This window comes from Nymphalis io, chromosome 13 (genome assembly GCF_905147045.1).
Source record: "Nymphalis io chromosome 13, ilAglIoxx1.1, whole genome shotgun sequence".
NCBI classification, from domain to species: Eukaryota; Metazoa; Arthropoda; class Insecta; order Lepidoptera; family Nymphalidae; genus Nymphalis; species Nymphalis io.
This window is the reverse complement of record NC_065900.1, coordinates 4238164-4259527: the sequence shown is the minus strand read 5'-3', so window position 1 is coordinate 4259527 and position 21364 is coordinate 4238164. Positions and strand designations below refer to the sequence as shown.

Genomic DNA, 21364 nt, shown 5'->3' with positions numbered 1-21364 from the left:
ACCTAGGGAGAGGCCTATGTTCAGCAGTGGACAACGATTTGCTGTTGATTGATTGATTGATTGATTTAAGGAAAAATAAATTCGATAAAATTGATTTGTATTCGGAATGAATTATTGAATAGAGTTAAGAAATGTAATTTGATTGAAGAAAGCACCTACAGATTTTTTTGTTTCGCTGTAGAATCAACACGCCGACGCCGCGCCGTTAGCTTTACATTTTATTTAATCTTGTTAATTGACTATTCGAAAGTTGTAAGAGCTAATCCCTCAGTCTTTGATTAAATATTCGAGTGTATTCTAATCTTAGAACGAATTTACTAACGTAATTACATGGTTACAGACGTGGCTGAGTTTTAGTGAAATAAGACATATGCAGGAAAACATTTTCCATCCTTTTCCTTCACCGCTGAACACGACATGATTTATAAACGAAAAGTAAGTTTTGAAAATTAAGTGGTTGTTGCCTGGGTTTGAATCACCCACGATCATCTTTCAAGATTCATGACTTTCCAACCACTGGGCCATATTGCGCTTTCTCTCAAATTAGTAACGTGTTTGATTTTAAAAATGGATAAATAGCAATGTAGTATTATAATAAATATTATTGCCGAATGAAGAAAATGTATTTAATGAATAAAGTATATTAATTTATATATACCGAAGGCTCTACAGCTGCACTTTCTTGCAACACTGTGTCATGCAGATATTTATTTTTTTTTTTGGATATTTCTAAAAATATTTACAAAAAAAGTCATCCACAGGATTTTGAAGAAACCACAACCTCTAGATTGCCTGCTTTATACGGCTTCTTTAAACGTCAGAAGCATATCGTGTAGCGTCAGGAAAGTAATGAGACAGCCACATGTCTCCAGTACGGCTTCGTCATTATATGGAAATATTTTATCGATTTACGTCAACACATGCTTTGATAGCGTCACTTTATAGTTATACCAAAGAATTTATAAGTAAAAATATTTAATTTCATATTTATAGCCATTTTCGTTCGTTTCGTAACCATCGTATACTACAGATGCCAAGCTCCTGAGTTTAAACCCTGAGTCGAGCCAGCAAAAAATTATGGTTGTTTCTGTTCTGAAATTCTTAATACCAGGAGATAAGTTGAGAAAATTAAACTCATGTGCTTCGGTAAGCAGCTAAAGCGAAGCTTACGACAACGAAGCGTTTGTTATACACCTCATTACTAGACTGTATCTTTATAAACCGCTGTTCAAAAGTTTCAGCTTTATCAGTAAATTGTATTAGTAGTAGATAATAGTATTTATTTTTTTGTTTAGTTAAAACCGTATCCTATTTTTGTATATGAGTCTTTTGTTACTTGAATAAATAAATTATTATTATTATTTGGTTGGGTCGGATTGCCGTCCCACTGGGGTATGAGAATAAGTTCACGTGTTTTTGCGCAGACACACGCAGTAATTTCTTCTGCGCAAACAAAACCAACGAGGACATCATCATCTTTATTATCTTTTAAATAAAATAAGTATTTATATTTACAACCGTCTACGTTTTTGTGTATATTGTTGTGCAGATCTTTCTACTTAATAAGACGTAGAAGATGAAGTTGGGTACAGTATTATAAATTTGCTTTGCATTTTCCTAAATGTTGTTCTTCGCTGTGTTTAAATTAGTGATTAAGTTATAATAGTACGATAACATAGAATGTTGGCTTATACTTATTACTTACAGCAATGACTTTTGCCACCAGTCAAAGATTAAATTTATATTTAAAATATAATAACGATGATATAAGATCCGCTCAAACGTTGGTAATAAAAACTATGCATTTAAGTTCGTCCATTAAAATTAATTTAAAATACATCCTAATTAGTTTCCTTTTAACCGACACATGTAGACCAATCATATTTTACTAATCTCGGAAATAACAAAACCCGTACATCGGGTAATTCAAATAATATATTATTCATTGCACGTTAAAAAGATATTATAGAATTGGAATATTAGATTAATTACCTCTACAGTTATTTAGTTTGAACATACATATATGTATATTATTATTATTATATTTCGAAAATATGCATATCATAAAAAACGAACATAATTACCATATAATATAACATTAATCATATGATACTATATTATATTGTTACTCATATTTCGATAGCAGCAAAGTAGATACAGACATCTACATTTTTCAGGAGAGCACATTAAGTAAAAAAATTGTTACCATTTCGACATTTATGTATCAATTAACTTGAAATTTTCCATTGTGATTTAAAATAACATTTTTTATTTATTGTATAGCGGATTTGATCGCTATTTCGTTGTTTTTCTGAAATAATGTACATGTATTTTTTACTTTGTAAAAGCCTCAACGTAAAAGAAGACATTTGCCTGATATCCGTTTATTCATTGTAATCAAAATAGAGATCATTCTAATTAAAATATTTAATAAATTAAGGTAACAACCTCCACAACTATTTTTAAAGATATTTAAAGAATTCTAAGCGACATAAAAACAGTATTTAATATTTTTAAACTAAAATTTTGTAGATGTCTTCATTTACTTTGCATATACCATTTCACATAGCTTCGTCTACGTCTCAGTTAAACTCATTTAATTTCCTAAACCACACAAATGTTTTGTTTTAATAATAATGCATATGCAATAATACTGTTTTATTTATTATTTATTCATAATAATTATATATTTTTGTTTATGGACGAAAAAATCAAAACTATTTTAAGTAAAATTATACTTTAGATTAACTACCAAAGAAAATATTTTTTTTATTAATTGATATAAATAAATATAAATAATCTGATATCTTAACCGATGATCGTGGGTTCAAACCCGGGCAAGCACCACTGAATTTTCATGTGCTTAATTTGTGATTATAATTCATCTCGTGCTTTACGGTGAAGGAAAACATCGTGAGGAAACCTGCATGTGTCTAATTTCACTGAAATTCTGCCACATGTGTATTCCACCAACCCGCATTGGAGCAGCGTGGTGGAATAAGCTCCAAACCTTCTCCTCAAAAAGAGGAAAGGAGGCCTTTAGCCCAGCAGTGGGACATTCACAGGCTGTTACGGTACGGTTACGGATATAAATAAAGTATAATGCTAACATACAGATAAAAAAATGAATATCACTGTTTCTAAAAGTATAATCACCCTTGAAATTTAAAGAATATCAGGCTATTTTTAATCACTCAGTTTAGTGTTTTATTGGCCCGCTGTTCCACCTGTGTATAACTTAAAGATGTCACTAAAAGCGTACTTATAGTATTTCAGTAATAACAACATTTTTAGTTTAATTTTCGTGGGATATTAGTATTTATTTGTTTTTCGCCGCATCCAAATTTAGACAGGGCAACATACAATTGACCATGAAAAAACTGAATGCCCTTAAATCTATTCCGACATATTTTAATGTCTCTCTCTGTGCTTTATGTATTATGACTGCAAACGATAGCTTCATAAGAAATTGTATCCTTTTAAAACTTAAAGATAAATCTGTATTTAAAAAATAAATACTAATGATTAACTAACTATTAAAAAAACGAGTAATTATAAATTTAAGAAAACAATGAGAAGAAAATCTACGCAAATAACGGATTATTTTAGAACCAATTTGATTACCATAAAAAAAGGTTATAGTAATTCATCCTTAAATGATACACATATGATATCGTGGATGCTTTTTTTTATCTTTTAAAATAGGCAATTCTGGCATACGTGATTGTTGCTTAACTTTAACCGTTTAGACTGCGCACGCAACGGAAGCTCTCAAAAAGAATACATTTTCCTCGTTTCTGCAACATCTTTTATTATATTTTTTAGCTCCTATTGGTTGTAGCTTGATGTTAAATATAATAATAGCCTTTGATAAAGGGGAACACTAACATAATTTTCAATTTGATCTGGTATTTTTTGAGATTCAGAGAGAGAGATAAGTTCAACCAAAAAAACACTTTAGCTTTATAATATTAGTAAATATTAGTTACCGAGTATAAAATTAAAAAAAAATCTTATAACTCAACAATTATTATGACTTTCAAACTACTTCTAATGAAAAAAAAACGTTAACGATGAGGTGCGAATAAACTAAGTTATTATTTAAATTCTGCGTCGTCTAGCCTATTATTATATTATCACCCGACCTCCGTTTTTCCCACCACCTACAATATACCTTCAAGTCTAGAGTGAATAGGCATCTTCTAGGCAAGCGCGCTCCATCATAGACTGTATCATCACTTTCCATCAGGTGTGATAACAGTCAAGCACTAGCTTATATACTTAAAAAAAAACTTCTGTTGATTCTAATACGCTACTGTGTTTGATATTTTTGTAAAAATCATGGTACTAATAAGAAACTAATATTTAATGATAAATAGCTATAAACAATATAATTTTAGCAAAAAGTGCGATAAATTAACCGCGTAACCGCGTATGCGCAAGAGTGTGATAAGTGACTGATGTCTTTGTTTGCGGTTCAATCATCTGTGGATACTCCGAAGTAAAGGCAGACAAATTCAAATGTCCGTTTCTACTGCGGCGTTTTTTAAAATTCGAGTGTAGATGTATTCATTTACGTACCAGAAAATTGTAATTATTTAGAAAAATTAAAAAAGTTATACAGACTTGTAAATAAGCTTATTTTCGTAAAAAAAGCATTTTCACAAAAAGCAGATGTCCGTATCTACTTTGCTGCCATCGATTTGTACCTCTTGCATATTCTTACTCAAAGACTACATGACTATTCATAGTGAAAGTAAAGTAGTAACATCCATTAGATGTCCCACTGGGCATGGTCTCCTCTTTTCTTAAAAAGCTTGGAGCTGCTTCGCTTGTGGATGAATTTTACCCGACACATGCAGGTTTCCTCACGATGTTTTTCAACAACAAGCACCATATTTATAACACTTTGTTTCTTTTTTTTTAATCACCTGTTCTTATTGAAGATTAAAGTTTATACTATGATGATATACAAACAAATCAATTTCATTCATTCTCAATTTAATGCACATGCGATGGCACTTGCCCGGGTTTGACCTCACATCTTTGGTTAATATTCACAAGTTCTAATCTCTGGGTCACGTCAACTCACTGATAGTGTGTGGAGTGTGTAATTAATTATTTATACTACATTCATAATCATATGACTCTTTTTTTGGGACTTTTATCCTACCCAGGCACGTCGTGACGATAAAACTGGTGGTAGGGCTTTGTGCAAGCTCGTCTGGGTAGGTACCACCCACTCATCAGATATTCTACCGCAAAACAGCAATACTTGATATTGTTGTGTTCCGGTTTGAAGGGTGAGTGAGCCAGTGTAATTAGAGGCACAAGGGACATAAAATCTTAGTTCCCAAGGTTGGTGGCGCATTGGCTATAAGCGATGGTTGACATTTCTTACAATGCCAATGTCTAAGGGCGTTTGGTGACCACTTACCATCAGGTGGCCCATATGCTCGTCCACCTTCCTATTCTATATAAAAAATAAAAAAAAAAATAAAAAAAAATGATTTTTCTTTTCGCGAGTAGAGTTCTTATCTAATTTGGGCATGTACAAAATACCTATGTGTGCAAGCCCTCTTGTCAAGTCGTCAATTATTCTTTACCGAACATCGAGACTATTTATTCTTGTTTTCCGGTTTGAATTTAAAATGAGCCTATATAATTATAGGAACAAGGGTCATTACTTCTTAAATCCCAAGGTTAGCGGACAATGACATTGAAAGGAATTGATATTTATTACACAAATGTCTGAGAGTACAATCAAGTCGCCGAAATCAACCAGCTACGAATAAAATAAAATTTGATCGATGAAAAATATATAGTTAGTGTGTATATAAATTTCTAGTAATGATTAAAACTTAATTCTAAGTAATGTAACAAAAATCAAAAAAAAAAAACTTAAATAAATTACAAATAAAATTAAAATAAATCAACGTTACATCTGAACAAGTTAATTATCAGACTGTATTATTTCAATATTCTTAAATATAGAACTATTATTATCCTATACAGTTTTATATATTGTACGTTAAAAACGCACTCAATCACATTGAACACTTCCTATTGACAGTAAATAAACGTTATGATCGTTTTTACGATGCCAGAAATAAAGCTTATTTGTATTAAGAGCGGGTAGGGAACTTGTAATAGTTCGGTCGTTCGTTGAGATTTATCAAAACACTATTTTACTGCTAGTGAAACGATTTATAATAGTTATCTATACGATTTATTAACAATATATGTTAACTATCGAACATATTTAGATTGAATTAGTATTGTTTGTTTTTGTAAGCCAAGATCTAACAGTGGAAATAACACGAATATAAATCAAGAGCATTGATATTGATGTGCCGAGATGGCCCAGTGGTAAGAACGAGTGAATCTTAACTGATGATCGTGGGTTCAAACCCGGGCAAGCACCACTGAATTATCATATGCTTAATTTGTGATTATAATTCATCTCGTGTTTGACGGTGAAGGAAAACATCGTTAGGAAACTTACATGTGTCTAATTTTACTGAAATTCTGCCACATGTGTATAGAATAAGCTCCAAACCTTCTTCTCAAAAAAGGGAGAGGAGCCATTCGCCCAGCAGTGATATATGTAACAGCTAATTATAACAAGTACTTTTCTTAAGTAGATGTGTAATTAACAACAACAAGCCCTTTTAAGATAAAATATCTTTGTACAGCAGTAGGAATAATAACAGGCTGGTTATTTAAGTCTAGATGGTAAGGAATACTTCAAGAAATGCATATTTTCTTGAAATTCTGACACAATAATTTCTGCTTATATATTTCGACGTAACATATTTGTATATAAAGTAGTAGCAAAATCATGATCGCTTAATATATATCATTTTTCTTTAAAAGAAACATCACTGTATTCTCTCGCGTATATTTTCCCGTAAATGATAAGGTAACTTTTAAAGAAATTCAGGCTCAGCCACGCTTTATATTTTTATGTTAAAGGTAGGTGACTATCGGTAGACTTTATTAAAGGAAACATAATATCTTCAAATGAATAACTAGTAATGACAATATTTTTAGATTGAATATCTTTATTTTTATAGAATAGGTAGGCGGACATATGGGCCACGTCCATAGACATTGGCATTGTTAGAAATGTTAACCATCGCTTACATCACCAATGCGCCACCAACCTTGGGAACTAAAATGTTATGTCCCTTGTGCCTGTAATTACACTCACTCATCCTACAAACCGGAACACAACAATACAAAGTACCGCGGTAGAATATCTGATGAGTGGGTGGTACCTACCCAGACGAGCTTGCACAAAGCCCTACCACCATCCTTTATAGAAGGCCAAATCCTTCAATTAAGCTTGACAAATTCCTTCACGACTGGATTCATTATCGACAAGATTTTATATTGAGTATTTGGATTTCCACGAACTTGGTCAATACTGTCATACGTTACTTAAACGAGTTTCTAGATTAGATATATACTTATAATGATTATATATAGAAATAATGTTTTTGAGTTTTAAAACTTAAAAGCATAACAGTTAAAATAACAAATACTGTGGTAACAACAAATATTTAAAGAAATTATATAAAATGAATGAGCACATCATAAAATGATAACCTTGAAGAAGGTAACTAACAGTAAATTTACTACATACGGTTCATTACATAATTCTTCAATTTCTAGATATAATCAATTTAATATTCACCCGATTGGCGGCGCAGAATTAGAGGTTCTTTGGTATCTGAAAAAGAAAACATTAGTTAGTATTTTCTTTCTTAACAAATATTAAAAACGAAATAGGAGTATTTAGTATTCATCTTGTATAGTTTAAAAACATTACAAGTGGCGTTTTATTATTAACATAAATTGTTTATTCGATTGAAATAGCAAGAGAAATAAATATAAACAAACTTTTATCACATAATCAATTCGATTTGCAGATTTATTATGAACTACGAACAATTCTTACTTAAAATATATATTTTTAAAAGAACATAATTTCACTACTTTACAACGTTGATCTTCTATAATATTATTTCCAAGCTTTCGATACAAACTCCTCCGCTATTAAATACGCAATTATTTCTTAAACCGACAAAGCACATCAATTACACCTCGACTAAGAATATTCTCAAAATTAATGATAAAGGAATAAACTTTAATGATTAAGAAATTATTATACTTGAATTTTAATATTAATTCAACGTTAAAAACTAAGTGATATAATCTAAAAATATATATAATATAACATTTGCATAGCAATACTTATATGATATTTATGTGACTTTTAATATTTGTTAGTATACAAGCGTTGTTATCTAGTTTTTATTTACGTTTAAATATATACCAAAAATGAATTGTATAAAATAACAGTCTATATATAAAAAAATAAAACAACGACGTCTACAATCTTTTTAACGGCGTGTTTTTTGTATAAATTTAAAATGCGTATTTTGTTTTTATTTTAGTTATAGTTTAAGTCTGTAATAAATAGTGTATAAAGTTTTCATCAAACAAATTTGTTAATTATTTTTACCTCATTATTTAAACTATTATATCAATTCAAGGCCAATTTCTTTTTTTTTTTTTAAATCTTTTTTCCTCCTTTAATTGGAATGGACTATACTTATGTTACATAAATATGAATATAATATTAAATTGAATATTATCTATCAAAATGCAGACTTTTGTAACCACACGAGCAAAGATTATACCAGTTAGAATAAACATCCACTTCCTACCATTCAAATATCATGAGATATTCTAACGCAAAACAGCAGTACTTGGTATTGTTGTGTTCCGGTTTGAAGGGTGAGTGAGCCAGTGTAATTACAGGCACAAGGGACATAAAATCTTAGTTCCCAAGGTTGGTGGCGAATTAGCGATATAAGCGATAGTTAACATTTCTTACAATGTCAATGTCTTTGGACGTTGGTGACCACTTACAATCAGGTGGCTATATGCTCGTTCGCCTACCAATCCTATAAAAAATATGCCTAGAAAACAATTTTTTAATTTATTTTTATTGTCTTATTGAAAATTATACGATATATAGTCAAAATATTTTGCGAAAATTTACTTAAAACAGTGTATTTGAGTACTTGAAATAACGTTTAATTATTTATCTGTGGTAAGACTATGCAGGTCTGTTGGTAGGAAGAGAAACACGTAAATGAATCCCTGTTGATTAATTGCTCAAATTCCCCTTATTTCACTACAGAGCTATATATTATTATATCATAAAATTGTCAATTAAACGTTACTATTACATAGACCGTGTCGAGAAAGTTTATAACCTACATACTTCACGTGACCATAAGAAGCAAAGCAGTAACCATAGATGTCATTCACCCAATCTAGAAAATTCTACTGGTATTTATTTAATGAGATGCACTTAGGTATGTTTATATCATGTAACAAGCATGTTATAGGTTTAATCGAAATTCAATTAAAACCACGTGGTACAGGCGACCTAAAAATTCCACTATGACTCGCCATTCATCAAGATATATATATGTATATGTGTGGAATATTAAGGTAACAAAAATTAGATATGTCATTTTTTATTTTTTTTATTTCAATATAAGAACGTATATCATGTGCGACCTGATGGTAAGCGGTCACTTAAAGGTAAATGGGAGTCGTTTCGTATGAATTTTACCCGTACAAAGTCGGGACGGGTAAGGAATATAAGCTATTCTTTACGCCGACAATACGTCAGCCACCATGAGATCTGAAATGTCCCTTGTGGCTGTAATTAAGCCGGCTCTCTCTTAAAACCGGAACACGGTCCTATAAAGTTTTAATGTAAGCGGTAGAATAGTTGATGTATGTATATGTCCATATCTACCTACCAGAAAGGCTTACACAAAGCTTCTTCATATTAAGTTTTGTATATAATATTTTAATATATTTATATCAATTAGAATTATTATATTATAGTAAAGAGCCGGGATAATACAATGGTCAGAACACCTTAATCTTCATCGATGATTACGTATTCAAAAGCCCGGGCAAGGCCTACTGATTAATTTGCGTTTATAATTCATCTCCTGCTAGGCGGTGAAGGATAACATTGTGAGAAAACTAATATATTTCGGATGAAAATCGGCCACATGTATACTCACGAACCAAGATTGGAGCAGCATGATGGAATTATCTCCAACACCTCTTATTCAAAATGAGAACAGGCTAAACCAGTAGTGAGCCATTTAGAGGCTGTAACTTTTTTTCTTTATAGAATTAATTACAATTTATTAATAACGTTAAAATTCACGCGTTTTATTCAAGAGCGTGTTAATGTGATCCTGAATAGATCTTTTAAATATAAATACACTTGTCGGGGTTAGTAGATATCTGTCTATTGACAGTTCACAAATTTGCATATTAATTAACAATAAACACGGCATTACAAGTTTTGAATTGTAAAAAATATTAATTTTTTAGAATCATTTAAAATATCAATGGCTTTGGCAAGCCCCTTTGGATAACTACCACCCGTCCAGTCATTACACATACCGCCAATCATCAATACTGTTGTGTTCCGGTTTGAAGGTTAGGTTAGCCAGTGTAACTATACAAGTAACATCTTAGTTGTCAAGGTTGGTGTCGCATTGTAGATGTAATGTGTGGTTAATATTTCTTACCAATATGTTTAGAACCAATGTCTATAAACGATGGTGACCACTTAACATCAGGTGATCCTTTTGCCAATCTGCCTACCTATACAAATAATATATTGGAACTTTCCATAATTGTACGTTTAAAAAATATCCTCATTTGTGAACACTTCGAGACATCGTTGTCATGAATAGCTTAACATATGAACAAAGGAAGATTAAAAAAGGATTCCCTTTTCTGGATTTACAAAATCCTACGAGTGGCAATATTTTATTCACGAAACGACATCCTTTGTTTCACGTGTAACTCAGTTTTTAACGGCACATCTTTCTCGTCTTGAAAAGAAATACTGCTAAAGGTCAAATCAATTAGAGAGAGATAGATGTATATGGTAAAGCTACGTCTACAAAATTCTCCCGAGATTAAATTATTAGTTACAAAACAATGGACTCAACTTACAATATAGTCTCAGTTATATCGTTTTATTTATTTATAGAATCCCATCTGTTCGCACGCCCGTTTTATTTAGTCACTCGGTAACTTTCTACGTTTAACTCAGACTTAGAATAAATCTTGAAGGTTGAACAAAAAAATGAGCAAAGGTGCTGTGTTAAAACGGACAAGCATGTCAAAACTAATTATTATTACTAAATATCACTATATGAGTCGCAGCTGCAGCGATACGTTATCTATACTTATCAATTCGGAATGCCACAATGACACCACTGACACAACACGCAACTTTGGAAGAGCATTGGTGAAGTGCGTGGCTGTCCGTGGTCATCAGCCGTGAGTAAATAATCCGCAGAAACACGCACCATAGGACGCCACTTTTACGTTTTCAAAATAAAAACAAAATATATGTAAATGTAAAAAGAACTCGACAAGTTATTACAGAGGAAAAACAAAAAAGAAGAAGATTAAAGATCGACTTAGCTCAGTGCAACACATAGATGATTTCCCTTGTGCAAATATTTCACGAATATGTAACCCGACACACCATGCCCATAATGGTATGATCACACAGCGGACAGGACTGCGACGGGGCGTGAGCAGTTGTAATGTATTAGTTCATACGGAAGATGTCACTCATTGCGGTCGCGCTCGGCCGTGGTCGGCGGTTCACGTCCCGCTGTCTGTGTAATTACCAATATGAATACTCATAGAACACAACGCGCTTGCGACACGCCAGCCTCGCGTCGCCGCCCAGCCCGCTTTTTGGCAAGGCTTTTTTGTACCGCATTACTTGATCTTGCCATAAAGTCTTTTAATATTATAAAGCAAAGTGATCTCAAAACATTGTTTTACTTTCTTAAGCAACTACATTAGTCATAGTAGTAAGCAATCAAATTTTACTATATGTTGAATATTCGACTATTTATACAAACAATAATAAGAGAAATTATAATTTATCTAATAATACAAAATTTTAGTGTAATAAATGGCAATGAAAATGGCGTTTATATTTATTATGGATTTTCATAAAATACGAACAGCGAATTCCTAAATTGACGAATAACATTGGGGGATCAAAAGTAAATTAGAGAAAAGCCAATTCAATTCCAGCCAATTTATTCTAATAACTAAATAGGTATTATTTTCCGATTTCGTTCATTCATATAACATTCATAACACCTTTAATAAATGTGAGAATATTAGGCGGTAGAATCGATTTGTGGTGTTTCATTATGTATATATTTATCTGCTTAATGACAACTGTATGTATGAACGTTTAAATACAATTTCATATTACGAAACTTCTTGGGTAACTTTAATATGTAATTAAATTGGTGGAAATGTGTTAGTACTGCCTTATTTATTACCGGTTCATGACAGAATCTATAATTAGAACTGGTGATATTTAATTTAATCTTGTAAAACCACTCTTGATTCTAAAGTGCTTGTTAAATCTACATCTTGAATTTCAATTTGAACCCTATTTATAAGCATTATTATTTTTATGTTCTATGTTTTACATTATGATGATTAATTAAATCACCTGTACTTTTCCTTTGTGATGAGAAATAAATATTATTTCATTTCATTTCATTATAGTAAAAAGGCCAGACATAGAGCGATTATTTTCTTTTGTTCATAAAACTGAGCATTCACAAAAAACGGAGAAGGTAAACGTCAGAGGAATACAATTGTTGCTGTTTGTTATTACGCTTGCTCAGTTAGACTTATTTCAATTCGGTCTGTACGAAATGAAAACAATGTTTGGTGACTTACTAAAAATTGCAAACTGTAAACACAAAAATTGTCACCTGTTTCAGTAAAACGCGCCAAAGTTAGTATTTCAATGTAGTCCAGTGCCGTCTTGCACGCAAACCATAATCAAATATTCTCTGTCGAGCCACTGTACTTCTACAGTATTTAATTTAACTAAATAATAATATTTGATAAATCTTTTAATTACAAAATACTTCACTTTTGTCATACATATATATACATGAACTGTGCCTGTAAAAGAATAACTCACATTGTAGCCACATTTCCTGCAATTCTAATTTCGAATTTTGTTATATTATGCAAAGCAAAAAGGTTATGCAATAATAAAGTACATTCAAGCTGATATAACGATGAAGATAGACAGATACTACGCATTGGTTAATAGCAAGTCCATCGAATTTGAGCTCGCTCGACTTGCGTCAGTGTGATTATAAGGGTGTAATGGAAGAGAAATGAAAGGTTGTCATGAAAAAATTTTGTTCCATTAGTATAAATAACTCACGTCTACTAAGCGTATCGATTTTCGAGATATTACGTATTTCCTGTTATGAATAATTACTAGTATTTTCTCAAGAATTAAGAGTGAAACTCGTGCCAAGAGTGTGACAATAATAGTCTAAAATGAACTAGTAAACTGAAAAGATTATTTATTAGTTCATATCACATATATTTAACTTTTTTTTATTTCACAATTAATACAACTTTATATAATATGATGACGCGATAAACCCATCGGTTAATATATTTTGGCAAAACTAAAAAATCAAGCAATAGTTTCAAATGAACTTAACGTTTCTTTAATATTATCGTGAATACCTTGAAAGCTTTCAATATTAAGTTAGGTCTCTCACAAAATCCTTCTACTCACAACTTTGAATGAGATTAGACGGCCGTGAGTTTTCTTCGATATTATATTGGATCAATTTTAATTCAATTCGAATCACTAGCTTAATCACACTTATTTGTTTATTTGTGTTCGCTTTCGAAATTCGCCTGTGAAAAGTGGACTTTGTATTGGCCGAACTTGCGATTTTAATCCAGCATCTCGGAATCTACTGCTATATAGCAATTTATTTTTTATTACACGAACTATAACTTCTAATATAATAACTTCGGCGTTTTAATAAAATTATTTCCATGTTCATTAATACATATTCGCCACGATTAGTAACGTACACATTTGAAAAAAGATACATTGAATTTTATTTTATTCTTATACACAACGAAGAGTTCAATTTACGGAACAAACATCGAAAGCACCAACGTTAAACACTAATAACATTACGAAAGCGCCTCTCCTCCTGAGTGTCATTTGCCTAACGAGCCATTGAAGGAATTTTATTATTATTTTTTCAAATAAATGCAATAAACACATAATATTATACTAAACCGAGTTGGTATTTTTATAGTCCAAAAATGTATTTTAATTTCTACTTTTTATATAAATACTCTTTGATAGATAAATTCGCTACTAAAATTTGCGTTGCTATATTTTTTTTTGAATGCATGGTTTTAAAATCATATAACTGTAAAAAAGCCGTATGTAAATGTTTTACTGCGTTTATATAGAAATAACTGTGCAGAATTTCATCCGACAAGTAAACTGCACTCATTTATTTCTTGACCACGCGAGAGGAATTTTAAACAAGAATTGAGCACTTGATAAACTTAGTAATAACTTGAAGATATATCAAATTTTTATTACCATTGTACGTTTATTTTACCAGGTACATAGTAGTACTGAGAGAGTAGTAGCAGTAGAGTACTCGAGATGGCCTAGTGGTAAGAACGCGTGAATCTTAACCGATGATCGTGGGTTCAAACCCGGGCAAGCACCACTGAATTTTCATGTGCTTAATTTGTGTTTATAATTCATCTCGTGCTTAACGGTGAAGGAAAACATCGTGAGGAAACCTGCATGTGTCTAATTTCATTGAAATTCTGCCACATGTGTATTCTACCAACCCGCATTGGAGCAGCGTGGTGGAATAAGCTCCAAACCTTCTCCTCAAAAGGGAGAGGAGGCCTTAGCCCAGCAGTGGGACATTAACAGGCTGTTACTGTATAGTAGTACTACGTTTATTTAAAAAAAAAATCGTAAAAAAAACATCACACCACACATATTATATACTTTAGTAAATTTATAAATTAGAAGCAAATAAGCTTCCGTTCGGTGTGATAGCTGCTGAACCGAATTCATATTTTTTTATTTCATTTCAAGCCTTTGCGACTAGCGACTACACTTTACCGAGTTCGTGTCGTTGACTAAAACGAAAAAAAAATCTTGCATTTAATTGCCCCATTGTAGTGGCGAATAAAAAATCAGCAAAAACTTTTTCAATAGACAGAAATGCGGAACCTGAAATGGTACGGAAATACACTCACTTTTATTTGAAAATTCGTTAGTTTGTAAATCATTGTTAAAGTCAATTTTAAATCAAAAGAGAAAAAACAACTTAGGCTATATATGCTACTTTTTATTGCGGTTAGACAGTATATTTTTTGGTATAGAAAGCACGATCATCCATCTCTCCTGCTGATTATCGTTTATTTATTGGACTCTCGATAATATACTATAAGAGCGTAGTTAAAAATGCATACAAGAAATTATCTACTTTGATACGTATCGGAACTGCAGACAAGAAAATGGATGAATAGTAATCACGGAACTCATTTCCGATCCCTCTGACCGCAAACTCTTTTAAAGCGAATGTGAATTTTCCATAGCAGTTCAATATCGGATTGCACTCATTTTTATTACAAAATCCTGATGATGACAGGCATTAAAAATCCATATAAGCAAATTGTAAACTATCGCAATCGTAAACCAAAAATGTTTTTTGAGTTTAGCTGCATTCACTTTTAAACTTTTATTCCAAATATTTTTTCTTTTAAACATCCACCATCTATTATTTATAAATGTGGAAGTAACTCTCTCTGTCTGTATATCTGTTACTTTGACACGGCTAAATAAGTGAACCGATTATCGTCAAATGTACTAAACATTGTAGTAGAAGAAAATCATTTACCAACACCCAGGTGAGTATATAAGACGTAAATATAATAGTCATCGCTGATTCAACAAAAAAAAAAAGATTTCCGGCACGAACCTTTTCCATTTTAATAGCACAAATATATTATAGGGGACTACGCTTAAAAGACGTAAACAAAAGGGGAACTATATTGTAATTCTTCGCTTTACTACCGAATGAATTCTTTTTGTTGACTTCACTACTGCCTTTCCCGAACTATTGGAAGTTTGCCAAGTTAAAGACACTGGCATAACTTGTTTGTATTGTTCAAAATGAATATCAGATATCTCAAAGTCATTTCTCTCGTTCGCGCATTACGTTTGTTTATTTCTAACATCTAGTAACATAATATCATCAGAACTATTTTGTAGTAATAGCAGAGCGCTGGTAGTTGCTAGTGGTTAGATGACGTGAATTTCTGAGTTTGAGCAACCCAGGCGAACACCTGGGAATATGAGGAAACTTGCATGCGGCGGGTGAAAATCTGTCACATGTTTCTACCAACCCTCATTGAAGTACCGTGAAAAAGGACAGGAAGCTTTCACACAGCTGCTAGAAAATTACAGGGTGTTACTTTATTTAACTATTGTGCAATAGGTTTAAAATAAAAAAAAATATAAAAACTAATACTATATTGTTATCACCTAATTTATTTATTTTGGGAAGATGTTCTGAAAGATATTTATTTTGGGTGAAATGATTTTAAATACAATAACCTTATTTATATTACTGTAATGTGTAGTCAATGTTATTTTAATAATATTTACTAGAATTTTCCACCTATCCGCATTGGAGTAGCGTGGTGGAAGCTCCAAACTTTCTCCTCAAAAAAGAAGAGGAGGCTTTAGTCCAGCATTGGGACATACACAGGCTGTTACATACTTATTGAACTAGAACTTAATTTAACGTATTTTTGATTTAATTTAGTATACACATTTTATTATTTTAAAACATTGCTTAAATTACAGAATTAATCTGTCTTACAAACTTTCTCAAATTCAAGTCGGTTCCATGTAAAATATGACATTTTTTCAGTTTATTTACATAAAATATAGCGTCAGTGTTCAATAAAATTATAAGAGCGTCACTTTAAAAAGTAATGCAGAATCCTTAAGTAACCATTGAATAGAACAGATTTAGATAATTGTCGGTTGTTCGGTACAAAATGTTGCGTTAAGCGTTTAAATTTATCGTTAGTTCTTGCATCTCATTAGACCTAAACTTGCTATTTGCAGTTATGAATGCAGTCGCTAGTGCTTATTATAGTACAACACGTGTATAACACAGCTGTAACAATAGCTTTGTATATATTAGTTTAGTTACGAACTAACTCTGCTTTGTATTATGATTGTGAACATAAGATTTCGATGTATTAATAAATATTAGCGCTTTACACTAAGATATTATCTCTTTGTTATATGCTTAAATAATAATTAGGTAGTTATTTATGTCTTCTTTAAAAAAAATTTTCTTTCTTACCAGCGACACCATGTGCAGTCATAGATTATTTTTTTTTCAAAATTAATGGGGTATATTACTGAAATTCAAAAATCGAACGATCAGTTTTAATTGACACCAAAATCGGCCTTTTAAAGACATTTTGGTTATAATTTTAATTTTCAGACTTTTATTTAATGTATTCAAAATTAACATCTAGTACAATCTCGGGCGCAATTCATCTGTCAAGTACCAACTAGTGATAAATACTTTTTTTAAACTTAACTACGCCACAATTATATTAAAGTCGTGTTAAGTTCAAACTAAAGTTGTTTAAAATACCTCGGCAAAATTAGCAGATAAAGCGCTGTTGAGTTTAATTAAAACAAAGCCAACTTCACAGTTTAAAGTGGCAATAAAGTTTGAAAGACAAATTTATTATTAAAGATCGCGAACAACTTGTGTTTGGTGTGGATACGTAAGTAGAGCTTTGCTTTGCCCAAAAATGAAAATATACATATACTTATTTGTCAAAATTCATTTTTTTTTTAAATATGTACTCTTTTTTCGGGAATTCTTTGTAAAGGTGGAAATAACTTTGCTAGCGCTGAGTGAGCGCTGTATTACAGTCGGTATAATAAGCTGACAAAAAAAAACACCTACCTAACGAGTGACGTGTAAATATTTTCACAGATCGAAAAAAAAACAAATGTGGCAAACGTATATGTAACAGCAATCTCTTCATTACCGACCTACCCAATGATCTCGAGGTCAGGTTATTTATTTCATATGATATGAAGAGCAAACTGCGAGTCTGTTTCTTAAGATTGATAGCAAATAGAGTCTGCTATATCTCAAAGGGCTTTTAATATTCATTGCTTGTACATTAGATATAAATGTTAATGGTTTATATCAAATTATATGTAAATATTTTTCGTTCTTAATGATAAACTGATCATTTTAAATATCAATTATATATTTAACGAAATTTTATAAAGATTTGCGTTTGCTCTTTTAATTCTGTCATTGTTATTACTGGTAGTTTTCCTTGAGAAGTAATTGAACCAACTAATTAAGTTGATGCTCTACCACTTCGTAAAAACGCCTCCATTTGCTGGACTCACGTCTCGCACGTACCAAGGATATTATTTTTAATTCTTAATTGGATCTTTTCTTAAAAATACTAAGTATACTGCGTTCATTGTTATATAACTCAAAAGATAATATGAAATAAATTTAATTTTTAATATTAGGTTTAAAAAATGTTACTGTTATTTTTTTATATAAATTTTGCGCATTCCACGCCTTAATTGCTTTTTTTATACAACATACATAATACATTTATTATTATTTTAAACAACATACATAATATATTTTAATACATTTCTTTTTTGTATAATAATAATACGATTCTATTTTCAAGGAGCTGAACATTATTTGTTAAACATCTTACAATTAATAACTTGTTAATAGATTTACCTCACTTACGTGGTCGTAGTCTTAAGGAGATGATTTACAATCTGTACCGTCCTAAGTCAGTTCACAATTATTTATTTTTATTTAAAAAAAAAGTAAAGATACTAACCAATCGTTTAAAGAAATTGGAAATCGAAAAACCTTTGTAGCAAAAGATTCTAACGTCGGTGATATTATGAATCCATTACACGATGCTTCAGAACATAACTGTTCAAAATAACTGACGAAGTTTGGTACAATTTCAAACGAAAATTTTGAAGAATGTAAGAAATAGCTGTGTGATTATCAATGAAATATATTTATTGATTTAAGTAATAAATAATAATAATAATATTCTGGGACATTTTTCACACACGGCCATCTGGCCAAATTAAGCTTGTACAAAGCTTGTGCTATGGAAACCAGACAACTGGTATACTACATATACTACTTTTCTTTTGTAAATACATACTTATATAGATAATTACACAGACTCAGGACAAACAGACATGTTCATGCACACAAATGTCTGTCCTGGGTGGGAATCGAACCCACAACCTTCGGCGTGAAAGGCAAGTGTTCTACCAACCACGCCAACCGGCTCAAATATATATAACGAGTATATATTTATTTAATTGATATGAAAAAAATACTAATAACATATTTTAATTTATCACAAATATTATTTATTGAAATCCTTGGGGGAGGCCTTTGTCCAGCAGTGACTTTCGGCTGGTGATGATATTTATTAATATTTATTTTTAGCAACCGACATTCCGTGCATCATATAATAAGATATTAATCGTCTTATATTTATAAATCACAACGAAGAGCAATTGAAGCGAGATAAGATCAATATTGTTGTAAACGAAAATTAAAATAATTCATTCAAGACATTACTTGTATGTTATGTTTCAGTCTCCGCTCAAACGCCAGTAATATTGCAGGATTTATATCCCGCAGTGGAGCTGCGGCAATCCGCCGTTATAATTTACCCGCAGAAAAGCCCATAACTTAACGTAGTTCACATTCTATGTAAGATGTTTTATATTATAAAATTTCATACAATTTATACGACTTCTTGATTTATGACTGCTTGATTTTTTCACCGTGAATGAGATTTTTGATTTTGACATTCGTAATGCGTATAAATATTCAGATATAGCGGTAAAATATAATAGATATAGCTGTTATGGACTTAGAAAAAAAAATTAAAAAAATAAGAAGAGGAATTAATCACAGAAGAGGAAGTAACCTATAACGGACTTACGAATTCAAGTTACGGGTTTAACACTGTCTCCGTCCTCAAGTTAGATAACTCATTTACACACCCTTTAGTGTTTAATTCGCACCGAATTTCCTACTTAATAAATGAACGTTGAAATTCAATTTTAACGCTTTTTCAGATAAATTACATATTAATTTATTAAGAGGAAGGCACACGCAGAACTGTGTCACTTGCTATTTAATCACAACTGCCTATAGACATTGCGCTGCCAACCATGGAATCTAAGATCTTATACCCTTTGTGCTTGTAATTACAGTGGTTCAATCAACCTTCAAATCGGAGCAAGGAACACAATATATTGGTGTAGAATAGCTGATGAGAGGATGGTACCGACCCAGACGGGCTATCACAAGGTCTTACGGAAACATAAGCAGTAATAAACTATGTATACAAACACTATGTATGTAAACTAATACTATATATATTAACAATGACTAAAGTGCGATAGATATAACGTCACCATTTTGGCTAACAGCCTTAAAGTTTACTTTATTTATCAAATGTGGCGTGCAATTAAATAAAAATATATGCGGACAATAATTCACGAAGTACCCCATACCGAAACACTGATAAAATTGTGCTTTGTTCAAAAATGTTCGTAGTTAACCGACTTGTTCTCAGCGTATCATCACATATCTGGCGGCTCGCCAGGGGGGTTCCGCCCGCTACGACACGCAGTTAAGACGATTCGACTAAAGATTTGGAATGTTTGTATTTCCAGCTTATATTTACTGTATGTAATATTGTTAGCTGATAAGATGTTTGTTACAAGTATTATTTATACAGGTTTGTTGAAAAAAATCTGTCATTAATTATATTAGTATTTTCATATAGTTACATAACAATAGTCTAGACAAATAAAACCTGAATATAGCTTGTGAAAAAAAAAACATGGATTCGTGGAATGGTGGAATAATGCTTGCAATATTTCGTCGTTAAAGCGCAATTCCGATTCTCTGAGCTAAAAATGAACCCTTCTGTCACCAGTGGAAGCAATAAGATTGAGTGTTATGTGTTAAAGAAACGTTTTTGCTCTATTACTTAAAGGTCACAAACAAGATCACCAAGCGTTTTAACTGAAAAAGGCGCTAAAATATATTTTAGAAAGTATTTTTATAAGTTAACTGTGATAACAGAAATACATACCTTACCAATTTTAGCTTTAGGATTAAACCTAAAAAAAAAATTGGGGTGAGATCTGGTGAACGCATTTGCACGTAAAAAGGTATTTTTTTCAGGGTATGAAAGTTTCTTGGATGGTTTTATGTAAAAGATATTTTACATATCAGCTCACACTGTCTCCAAT

The 21364-nt window shown here is 31.5% G+C and overlaps 1 protein-coding gene across 3 annotated transcripts in view; it reads right to left on the bottom strand.

The window, feature by feature from the left end:
* The window catches only part of LOC126772796 (angiotensin-converting enzyme-like), a 102481-nt gene that overhangs the window by 18511 nt on the left and 62606 nt on the right, over nt 1-21364 (bottom strand). For 2 of the 3 annotated variants that reach the window (XM_050493377.1, XM_050493379.1), the window contains one exon: nt 7700-7735. The gene's annotated coding sequence lies outside the window, so the exon portion shown is untranslated. Of the gene's footprint in view, nt 1-7648; nt 7669-7699; nt 7736-21364 lie in introns of those variants that run through there. The other variant, XM_050493378.1, reaches the window with a different exon arrangement.